Source organism: Quercus lobata, chromosome 7 (genome assembly GCF_001633185.2).
Source record: "Quercus lobata isolate SW786 chromosome 7, ValleyOak3.0 Primary Assembly, whole genome shotgun sequence".
Lineage (NCBI taxonomy): Eukaryota > Viridiplantae > Streptophyta > Magnoliopsida > Fagales > Fagaceae > Quercus > Quercus lobata.
In genome coordinates, this window is record NC_044910.1 from 8748616 (window position 1) to 8760107 (window position 11492).

The following is an 11492-nucleotide window of genomic DNA, read 5'->3' on the forward strand; positions in this document are numbered from 1 at the left end:
TTTGTGTTTAATTTATAGTTTTATACAATTAAATGGTGTCTTTTCTTTGAATTGATAATTTTATGTTGTATAAGAATATATAAATATATATATATATATATAGATATATAAATTTTTAGGAACCCTGAAACACCTTGGAACGGTACACCGAAATAAACCTGTACCGAAATATTCTATTCCACTAGACAAACCGAAACGGGGTCCGAAACGGTATTCATAACATTGGTGAAAATTGAGTTTGAGATAAGAGGCAGCTATGAGTGTGAGTGAGGTGTGAGCTGAACTTTTAGGGTTTATAACTATATATATATATGGGGTATTTTAGTAATTTAGGATATAATTGGGTCAGATCCGGGTTTAGGCCGGGTTTTAATAAAACTCGTATCCAACCAGGACCCATTTCGGGTTTTTTTTTTTAAACCCAAACTTCAAGTGTAACATCTACATTAATATTGCTAACAATCTTTTGATGAATTCAAGTAAATTTGTTTCGGTGATTCTGAGCCAATAATTCCTTGTGATATCATTAAAAAATCAGTGGACTAAGTTACATAGTGGTTACCATGTGCAAATACTATACAACAAGCCAAACAAAATTATTAAAGTCACTTAAATATAGCATGTGGTCCCTCAATGTCTGATGGAGTCTTCAACACTAAACACTAGGGACCACTAAATCAAATTACGCCAATTTTTAAACATAAACCCTTGTCCCTTTCAGTAGCATAGCACACCTTTATGTAAACCAATTTGTTATAGTGACAAAACTAAAAAGCTCTATATATATGACACACTTTTTCATTGGCCTTGCAAGTTGCTTTGTCACTTTTCCACTGGAGCAACATTTCAAATATAAAAAACTTAGGTTTAAAGTGGACTCTTGTGTATTTTCATTACACTGAAAACCTGAAAATAGACTTTGTCTTGAAAACGTTTAAATCAATATACTTTGACCCATACCCATCAAGCTATAGAAACGTATATGTACATTCCAATAAAGCTATAAAGCAAAACCAACAATTTACCTTATAAGTTAGTATGAGCTTCGATTTTAACAGCAACTTCACTGCAGAGTTCTGAACCCTATTTCATCTCCTTAATGTCGGTGAAGGGAGGCTGACCGGTTGGGGTCTTTGGTGGGTTTGGACTAGTTGATTTTGGTCATCGATTATAGTGGGGCTTGGGCGTTAGGGTTTCATGAATGAAGAATCAGTGATTCACAAGAGGAGGGAGTGAGGGTCAACTGAGGGAGTAAGGGGTAATTTTGGGTTTTTAAAAAAATGGTTCCCACATGCCCTATACTTATTTGCCACATATTTGTATTTTTTAAAACAAAATAATTTTAATCCAGGTTAGATACCACATCAACACTCCATCAGGCCATATAAGACATAAGTTAACTGAAACAGACATAAGGACGAAAATCAGTACGTTTAGAAAAGTTTAGAGATGAAAAATGAACTTTTGTGATAGTTTAGAGACGAAAATGATATTTTACCCTATAAAAAACCTATATTTAATATAGCAAATAAGATATTAATAATAATAATATTTATTATTTATAAAAAAAAAAAAATGCCTATACTTAGTATAGCAAATAAGATAAAATGTATAATAATGTTTATTACTTATTAAAAAAAAGCCTATACTTTGTTTTTTATAAATAGGTTAGAATATCAACATATAGCGTTTATTATAAATGATTACTCTTTATCATCAAGCCAAGACACGTATTGGTTTTGGTGAGATGACAACTAAATTGAAAGCATGAAAATTCTCCTATGATTGGTTTGATGTGTAGTCCACTCAGCCATTTCGTTAATTTTGACATCACAATTTCTAAATTTGTCCTCTTCTTGGACACTTTGTTGTAACTAATTTTTGATTTCTTCTTTTTCATTCTTGAAGAAAATGGTTTTTGAGGTAGGGATTTGGGAAAAAACTTTTGGATAAATGTCTAATCTATAAAAATTGACTTTTGTTTATGCCAAAATTGACAGAATGGCCAAGTGGACTACACATCAAGCCAAGTGTAGGAGGAAGACAGAGGTAATTTGAGTATAAGGAAAGAAAGATTAGATTTTATTCTAATTTTTAACCATTTATCCCCATCTTGCACTGCGTGAGAGTTAAAGGAGAGCTGTGATAGCAAATTAAGAATGCAAAGGCAAACTCACCAAAAATAGAGAGTAGATCTATGTTTGTGAGTTATATGAACATGATTAACTAATTTTAATAAGTTTTCTATTGGTTTCTTTATTTTAAATTTGAGGAAGCTTGTACCCAATTCTTAGGAGATGCCAGTGGCTTGGCGTGTTTAAAAATACAAAGCTAGATGGCATAGATTAACAAAGATAAGATGCAAACATGGCAAAAGATTATGGATACTATGGATGCTAGTTCACTTAAATTGACCCAAACACATTGCACATGAAAAAAAAAATCTCAAAAGTCGTTTTTTTTAATAAGCTTCTTTACTATACTTACATTCTACAATATGTTTACGAGCCTCGCTAAGTCTGTCCCAGTCATAAGAATGTTTAATAGAAACAAATGCATCGTAAATTGGCTTACTTTGCTTCACCCTCATTTCAAACTCAACCACTTTTGGCTACAAACAAAAAAGAAAAAAGGACCTAAGAGAAGACGCTCTTTTCTTAGGTTTCTTCCTCCCCCGCCTGGCTCGCATTAGAGGGGAAGATTAGCAAAGCGAGAAAAGACAGAGGGAGGGGAGCAGCATCTTATTCTCTTCGCAAGAACTTCCAGATCAAAGAAGCATTTGGAACGGGCTCCGCGTTCATTTTGTTGGCAGAAACAATCCAATCCATTTAGGGCTTCGGGGAACCAAAAAACGAAGTCTTTCGACTTGATTCATAGATAGAATTGATGAAGTTATGTTTATTTTTGGTTCATAGTCAAAAGTGGTTGAATTTGAAATGAGGGTGAAGCAAAGTAAACCAATTTACAATGCATTTGTTTCTATTAAACGTTCTTATGTTTAGTTTTGGTTTGTAGCCAAAAGTAGTTCAGTTTGAAATAAGGGTGAAGTAAAGTAAGCCAATTTATGATTCATTTGTTTCTATTAAACGTTCTTCTGGCTGGGATAGACTTGGTGAGGCTCATAAACATATCGTAAAATGTAAGTATAGTAAAGAAGTCTATTACCATTACGCACCCTTGGTACGGTGGTCACTCCACAAGTACAAATGCTTGTGAGGTGTGGGGGGCAAGGGTCGAGATTCAAGTCTCTAAGAGGAAGCTTCACACACATATACACTTAGATTAAGCTAGAGTAGAAATTCTATCTTGTATAAAAAAAGTAAAAAAAAAAAAGGACTTTTGAGATTTTTCTTTTCCAGTGCAATGTGTTTGGGTCAGTTTAAGTGAACTAGCATCCATACTTTCCATAATCTTTTGCAATGTTTGCATCTTATCTTTGTTAACTTGTGCCATCTAGCTTTGTATTTTTAAACACAGCAAACCACTTTCATCTCCTAAGAATTGGGTTAAGGTTTCCTCAAATTTAACACAAAGAAATTAATAGAAAACTTATTAGAATCAGCTAGTCCATGTTCATATAACTCACAAACATAGATCTACTCTTTATTTTTGGTAAGTTTGCCTTTGCATTCTTAATTCGTTGCCACAACACTCCTTTAACTCTCATGCAGTGCAAGATGGGGATAAATGGTTAAAAATTAGAATAAAATCTACATCTTTTTTTTCTTATACTCAAATTACCTCTTTCTTCCTCTTACACTCGGCTTGATGTGCAATCCACTCGGCCATTTCATCAATTTTGGCACAAACAAAAGTCATAATTTTATATATAGTGAGTAAGATTAGACATTTATCCAAAAGTTTTTTTTTTCCAAATCCCTCCATCAAAAACCATTTTCTTCAAGCATGGAAAATAAGAAATCAAAGATTAGTTACGACAAAGTGTCCAAGAAGAGGAAAAATTCAGAAATTGCAATGTCAAAATTAATGGAAGGGCCAAGTGAACTGCACAACAAACTGAGTGTAGGAGAAATTTTTCATGCTCTCAATTTAGTTGTCATCTCATCAAAACCAATATGTGTCTTAGCTTGATGATAAGGAACAATCATCTAGAATAAATGCTATAGGTTGATGTTCTAACTTATTTATAAAATAAAATAAAAAAACCAAGTAAAGGATTTTTTTTTTAATAAAACAATAAATATTATTATACATTTTATCTTATTTGCTATACTAAGTATATGCATTTTTTTTGTGACAAGTGAGTTAATTCAATGTAAAAAATGAGGAGTTCAATATAAATAAACAAATACTTAGAAAAAATTTAATTAGATTCAAAATTGAATTTCGCTTTTGTTAACTTTCCATACAAATTAAATTATTTAGATTTTTACTGTTATTGTTTCTCTAAACTAATGAGCATATTTTTTATATTGTTTCTATATATTTAGATATTTTATATATTTAGATATACATAATGATAGTGTAATGAGAAACTTGACTTGCCAATATCATAAAAATTGCAAGAAAAAAACTATTTTAGTACCTTTAAATGTCCTGGTCAAACTAATATTCTATATGTTTTATAACCCAATCTAACATCAATAGCACTACTACAATTCATCATTCATGTGTGTAAGTACAAGTTACATATTAGTCTATATATATAATAATAGGTAAAACAGAGAGAAAATTCAATTAAATTTCAAATTGGAATTCAATTAGAATCTAATTTTGTGTTATATGTCTCATCTAAACTAAATTTTAGAATTTTGTGCCAATTGAGTTAATTTAGTATCAAAATTAAATTTGAATTAGAGTTTAATTTTGCACCACGTGTCCCATCTAATCTAAAATTTTAAATTTTTGTGCCAAATTAGTTAATTTAGTGTATAAAATGAGGAGTTCAATATAATAAACCATAAAAAAAACATAATCATATAACTAAAAAAAATTCAAATTTATAAGTTATCTATATATATATATATTAATAGGTAAAACTTAGAGAAAATTGAATTAGAACTTGAAATTATAATCCAATTTTGTACTATGTGTCTAAATTTATGTGAGAATTACACCATAATTTTCTACTTAAGCTTGTGCCATGTGTCTACTTAAGTTTTTTAATCTTTGTGTCAAGTGAGTTAATGAGTGCAAAATACTAAACATCTAATATTAATGAACTATAAAAAAAAAATCACATATACTCAATAAAAATTACCACATGTTTCTCAAAAAATAAATAAAATAAAAATCACTACATGTTCTATCTTATTAAAAATTAGACAAAAAATGATCATAAGTAGTATTAAATTTAGGTAAGAATTTTAATATGTAACTTGTAAGGACACGATTCCTGCGCGGCCTAGTGACATTTTCGGGTTCACGCGGGAGAGATCCCTCACAATACGATTTGTAGAGAGTGGGCTTGAAAAGCTTGGGCTTGGTCACGGGGGGATGGTCCGGTCTGGATTTCAGAAAGATCCCTGTGGAAAATGGACTGGGCCTAAACGTTTAAAGCCCCGCCATACTGCCACCTCTGAGAATGGGATCCTCGGACTTGATCCGAGGACCCTTGTGGTCCTTTCCGGCTGTCCAACGGAGGACTTTCTCTGTTCTGTGCATGGATCGTTCCGGCGATCTTCCTCATGAAGTCTCCTTTTTTTTTCCCCCTTGCTAGATTCACTTACTTCTTCTTTTATACTAGTGTGCGTTCGATGTCCTTCGTCCACGTGTAGGGTCAGTCTTTACAAATACTGACATTGGTCCCATCAGTCTAATCCCGGAATTGTTGGGGATGACTTGATAAAGCTGTAGAGTACGGTTCTGCCAGGCATTGGGCCTTATCCAGAAGGGTATTTAGGGTAATCGCCCCAAGGTATTTTGGATTTCCTTACGAATTTATCCCTTTATTCTGGGCGGATTATGGGCCTGCCGAGGACTAGACTGTCCTCGGCTGCCTCCCAAAAATTGGTCCGTGCTCGGCGTCATGGAGCTTGGGCCACAGTTCTCCTCGGATTGGGCCCTCGGACTTTCTAAGGGCAAATGGGCCTGGTCCACGAATTGCTGGGCCCCACAATAGCCCCTCAAAACTCTTCTATCCGAATTCCGGATTGGAAAGGAGGGTTTTGGCAAACCCGGGCCCTTAATATGGCCCATTTAGCTTGATCCCGCATTTATGTGAGCTGTTTCTCAGGAAGTCAGGTGGTTTTTGAGGGATTCCTTTTAATCCGCTCGGAATCTGCTCCTGCCGCTTGGATGTCCCAGACGCGCCCTTAATGAATTCCCCTTAATGAGGCTCATTTATATCCAGCGGCTCATTTGATAAGGTGGAGAAGTGGAACGGACGCCTCTTTTTTCTTCAGATTCTTTGGGAAGGTTGAATGCATTTAATGCCATCCGTTCTGCTCTTCCTATAAGAAGGCAAGCAGGAGGCCATCACTTTCGTACTAACTCCCTTCTATTCTTCTGAGATCGCACCAAATGATGAAGAAATCATGCCCCTCCTCTAGACACCATATTCTGATAAAGTTTGAAATGGCTCGATCAGGGCAAGGGTGGCGCAGACTTAAGATCTGTCTCGCCTCTCTTTCAGCCAAAATCCGAAGCAGGGACTCGTCGTGTCGAACTCTCGGCACGACTGAGTCGAGAACAACCAAGACCAGCACCACCCGGCTCCTCATGAGCATACCTAATATGGCACCAACGTGTTAGGAGTCAGGGCTGAGGCAGGGGCTAAGTGCTTCTGCTTCTCCCTCTTTTGCTCCTTGGTGCCCTCCTCCGCTTTCCTCTTATAGTCTTCCCAGCACCAGTTCCGTCTTGGTGCCTTCCCTTTTCCCTCTTTTGCTCATTTTCTTTCTTTTCATCCCTTCTCTCTTCTTCTCCTCCTTCTTTACTCATGTCCTCCATCTTCCTCCTTCATCTCCTCCATCTTCTTCATTGATTTCTTCCTTACTATTTCCTTCTCCTTCAATTCTTCTTCCTTCTCCTTCAATTCTTCTTCCTTGTTCTTCATCCTTTTCCGAAGAAGGTTCTTGTCATGATATGAGCAATGTTGAGGCAGAGACTGAAGAGACCTTGAAGATGAGTTTAGAAGAAGCCTGACTGTTTACTTCTCTGTACTGCGAGTGTTATCGTTGCTTCAGCAGTTCTCCTTTTGTATAGGCTTGTTTGAGCCCTTTTTCGTACATTGTAATAATCTCTTATATTAATAAAAGTGTTTATTATTTCATTTTGCATATTCTGTTTATGTTTTTGTATATTGGTAAATGCTGCTCGGCTTAATGAGAAAGTATCTAAACCGATGACAACTAAGACCAAAATACTTGATAATAAAAAGATGTTGCCATAACTCTAATATAAGTGTTTGGCCCAATAAGGCCGACCAGTGAAAAGTAATGATTACCCATGCTGGCCGAGGAGAGAACTGGAGGCTTGATGCCGTGTTTGGGTCCGAGGACCATACAAGGCCTTGATTCTATACAAAACTCGTAATAATAATAATTTTTATACTCGGTTTCCCCATAGGCTTGAGTCCGAGGACCATGCAAGGCCTTGGTTCAGTCCATGACTTGTAATAATAATAATTTTTATACTTGGTTTCCCCATAGGCTTGAGTCCGAGGACCATGCAAGGCCTTGGTTCAGTCCATGACTTGTAATAATAATAATTTTTATACTTGGTTTCCCCATAGGCTTGAGTCCGAGGACCATGCAAGGCCTTGGTTCTGTTTTATTCCCTCTCCTTAGGTATCCCGTACGCGGCCGGGCAGGAGGTTGTCCTCAGCATTAGTTATTACCCGGCGTGGGCCGTAGTCCGTGGGCCATCATGTAGCAAGGGCATGGGCCGCGAATTTACTAGGCCCACGGATCATGAGATATTTCCATAATCTTTGGCCACGCGGTACTTCTGGGTGTCCCGATGTTCGAGGTGCACCTTGATGAGGCTCCTTTAGTCTTGTCGTTGCAGAGGTTTGTTGGAAGTCGAGCTGGAGACGTTTTGTCTGTAGCGTTCCTCGGGAAGCTGCGCTAATTAAATGCCACCACCCTATCTCCTCAAATAAATAAGAGAGCAAGTTTCTTTGCCTAGGCACCAGCTCCTTAGTCTCCTCCTTCAGCTTCCTCCCGCAGCAAGTCATGTTTGAGACGAGGGTCGGGGAAGAAAAACTCTCTCCGCCGCAAAGGCGCCACGTTCTCCTCAAGCTCAGAAGAGTGATATTCGGGCAACGAAGGCATAGATTCAAAGAAATATTCCCTTATGACAGAGGGGTGAGGGTGTTTCCCACGTTTTTAGTCAAAATCCGAAGCAGGTTCTGGTCATGCCAGATTTTTGGTATGTCCGAAGAAGGAATTTCCACCATCAGCACTGTCTACCTTGCAGCCGGCAAATTTCTGCGGGGGCTTCCCAACTTTCTGCTCCCTGCATCTTCTTTGTAGATGGTGTTAGCCTGAGGTCAGGTTCTTTTGCTGCCTGAGTTTCGGGCACGTGAAAGCGTTGAGGATGAAACGAGGTCTTGAGGCAGTAGCCAACCTCTCCTCTGTGCTACCTGCATCCTCCCCACTGCGGCGTGAGGCTCAAGTTGGGCTCCTTTGCTGCCGGAGCTATGGGCATGCGAAAGCATGGGGGAAGGGACAAGGCCTCGAAGCAGTAGCCCACGTCTCGTCTGTGCTACCTCCTCGGCCTTCTCTTGCTTCCTTGTAACTTTCCTTTCTATCATGTAGCAAGTTTTATCACAAGTTGATTTCAGCTTTTTGTTGTATGCTGTACTGTTTCTTTGTTTTAATAAGAAAGGAAATTTTGCCTACTTATTTTGAATACTACTCTTTTTGCAACATTATTTTGTGGAAGGGTGTGCTCCCTGTGTCTGTTTCTTCAATGATACTTAGAGCAGGAAGTTTTGAAACATAATCCAATCAGTTCTAATGTACCAACACTACCAAACCTTACGGCGATAACTCATAGCAGGTTTAACTCAGGAAACTAGCAAAAATAACAATTGAATATTCTGTGATAAGTATGAGAGTACCGTCCAAGGAGTTGACGGAGGGTAAAGAACTCAAATTGTTTCTCAGGTGACGTATTGCCCTACGTCGCATCGATTCCCTTGGTGCTGCAGATCTAAGAGCAGACTTGCGAATCCCCGCAGTTTGGGAACTGTCCCAATGGCGAGTGGGGAGCTTTCCTCAGATGAATCCAAATTCTACGTAATGTAGTTTTTCCTTACGAGTAGTTGGTTTTCTCATAGGTTTGAGTCCGAAACTTGTGATGTTTATCTCTTGTACTTGGTTTCCCCATAGGTTTGAGTCCGAAACTTGTGATGTTTATCTCTTGTACTTGGTTTCCCCATAGGTTTGAGTCCGAGGACCATGCAAGACCTTGGTTCTGTCCAAAACTTACGAGATTTATTTTTTTTTGTGTTTGGTTTCCCCACAGGCTTGAGTCCGTGGACCATGCAAGGCCTTGGTTCTGTCCAAAACTTTTGATTTTCATCTCTTGTACTTGGTTTCCCCATAGGTTTGAGTCCGAGGACCATGCAAGACCTTGGTTCTGTCCAAAACTTACGAGATTTATTTTTTTTTTGTGTTTGGTTTCCCCACAGGCTTGAGTCCGTGGACCATGCAAGGCCTTGGTTCTGTCCAAAACTTTTGATTTTCATCTCTTGTACTTGGTTTCCCCATAGGTTTGAGTCCGAGGACCATGCAAGACCTTGGTTCTGTCCAAAACTTACGAGATTTATTTTTTTTTTGTGTTTGGTTTCCCCACAGGCTTGAGTCCGTGGACCATGCAAGGCCTTGGTTCTGTCCAAAACTTTTGGTTTTCATCTCTTGTACTTGGTTTTCCCCATAGGTTTGAGTCCGAGGACCATGCAAGACCTTGGTTCTGTCCAAAACTTACGAGATTTTATTTTTTTTTTGTGTTTGGTTTCCCCACAGGCTTGAGTCCGTGACATGCAAGGCCTTGGTTCTGTCAAAACTTTGTTTTCATCTCTTGTACTTGTTTCATAGGTTGAGTCCGAGGACCATGCAAGACCTTGGTTCTGTCCAAAACTTTTGATTTTCATCTCTTGTACTTGGTTTCCCCATAGGTTTGAGTCCGAGGACCATGCAAGACCTTGGTTCTGTCCAAAACTTACGAGATTTATTTTTTTTGTGTTTGGTTTCCCACAGGCTTGAGTTCGTGGACCATGCAAGGCCTTGGTTCTGTCCAAAACTTTTGTTTTCCATCTCTTGTACTTGGTTTCCCATAGGTTTGAGTCCGAGGACCATGCAAGACCTTGGTCTGTCAAAACTTTTTTTTCATCCTTGTACTTGGTTCCCCATAGGTTGAGTCCGAGGACCATGCAAGACCTTGTTTCTGTCCAACTACGAGATTTATTTTTTTTGTGTTTGTTCCCCACAGGCTTGAGTCCGTGGACCATGCAGGCCTTGATTGTGTCCAAAAACTTTTGTTTTCAATCTCTGTACTTGTTCCCCATAGGTTTGAGTCCGAGGACCATGCAAGACCTTGGTCTGTCCAAAACTTACGAGATTTATTTTTTTGTGTTTGGTTTCCCCACAGGCTTGAGTCCGTGGACCATGCAAGGCCTTGGTTCTGTCCAAAACTTTTGATTTTCATCTCTGTACTTGGTTTCCCCATAGGTTTGAGTCCGAGGACCATGCAAGACCTTGGTTCTGTCCAAAACTTACGAGATTTTTTTTTTTGTGTTTGGTTTCCCCATAGGCTTGAGTCCGAGGACCATGCAAGGCCTTGGTTCTGTCCAAAACTTTGATTTTCATCTCTTGTACTTGGTTTCCCCATAGGTTTGAGTCCGAGGACCATGCAAGACCTTGGTTCTGTCCAAAACTTACGAGATTTATTTTTTTTTTTGTGTTTGGTTTCCCCACAGGCTTGAGTCCGTGGACCATGCAAGGCCTTGGTTCTGTCCAAACTTTTGATTTCATCTCTTGTACTTGGTTTCCCCATAGGTTTGAGTCCGAGGACCATGCAAGACCTTGGTTCTGTCCAAAACTTACGAGATTTATTTTTTTGTGTTTGGTTTCCCCACAGGCTTGAGTCGTGGACCTTGCAAGGCCTTGGTTCTGTCCAAAACTTTTGATTTTCATCTCTTGTACTTGGTTTCCCCATAGGTTTGAGTCCGAGGACCATGCAAGACCTCGGTTCTGTCCAAAACTTACGAGATTTTTTTTTTTTTTTTGTGTTTGGTTTGTTTTTCGGATGTAAGCCCCTAGATCAGGGCGGGGAGAGCCGGCTTGAGGCCAAGAGCCCTTAGGGCTGCCTACGCCATGGGCCCTGCAAGGAGTAGCCCCTAGCAGAAGTTTATGTCGGAACAACAGCTGCACGTCAAAGGAGACGGAGGAAGCTCCGTGGATTTTTGCTTAGTAGAGAGTTGACTCCACCGCCACCTGCGCCAAGAGCGCATGCTTCCCACAGACGGCGCCAATTGTAAGGACACGATTCCTGCGCGGCCCAGTGACATTTTCGGGTTCACGCGG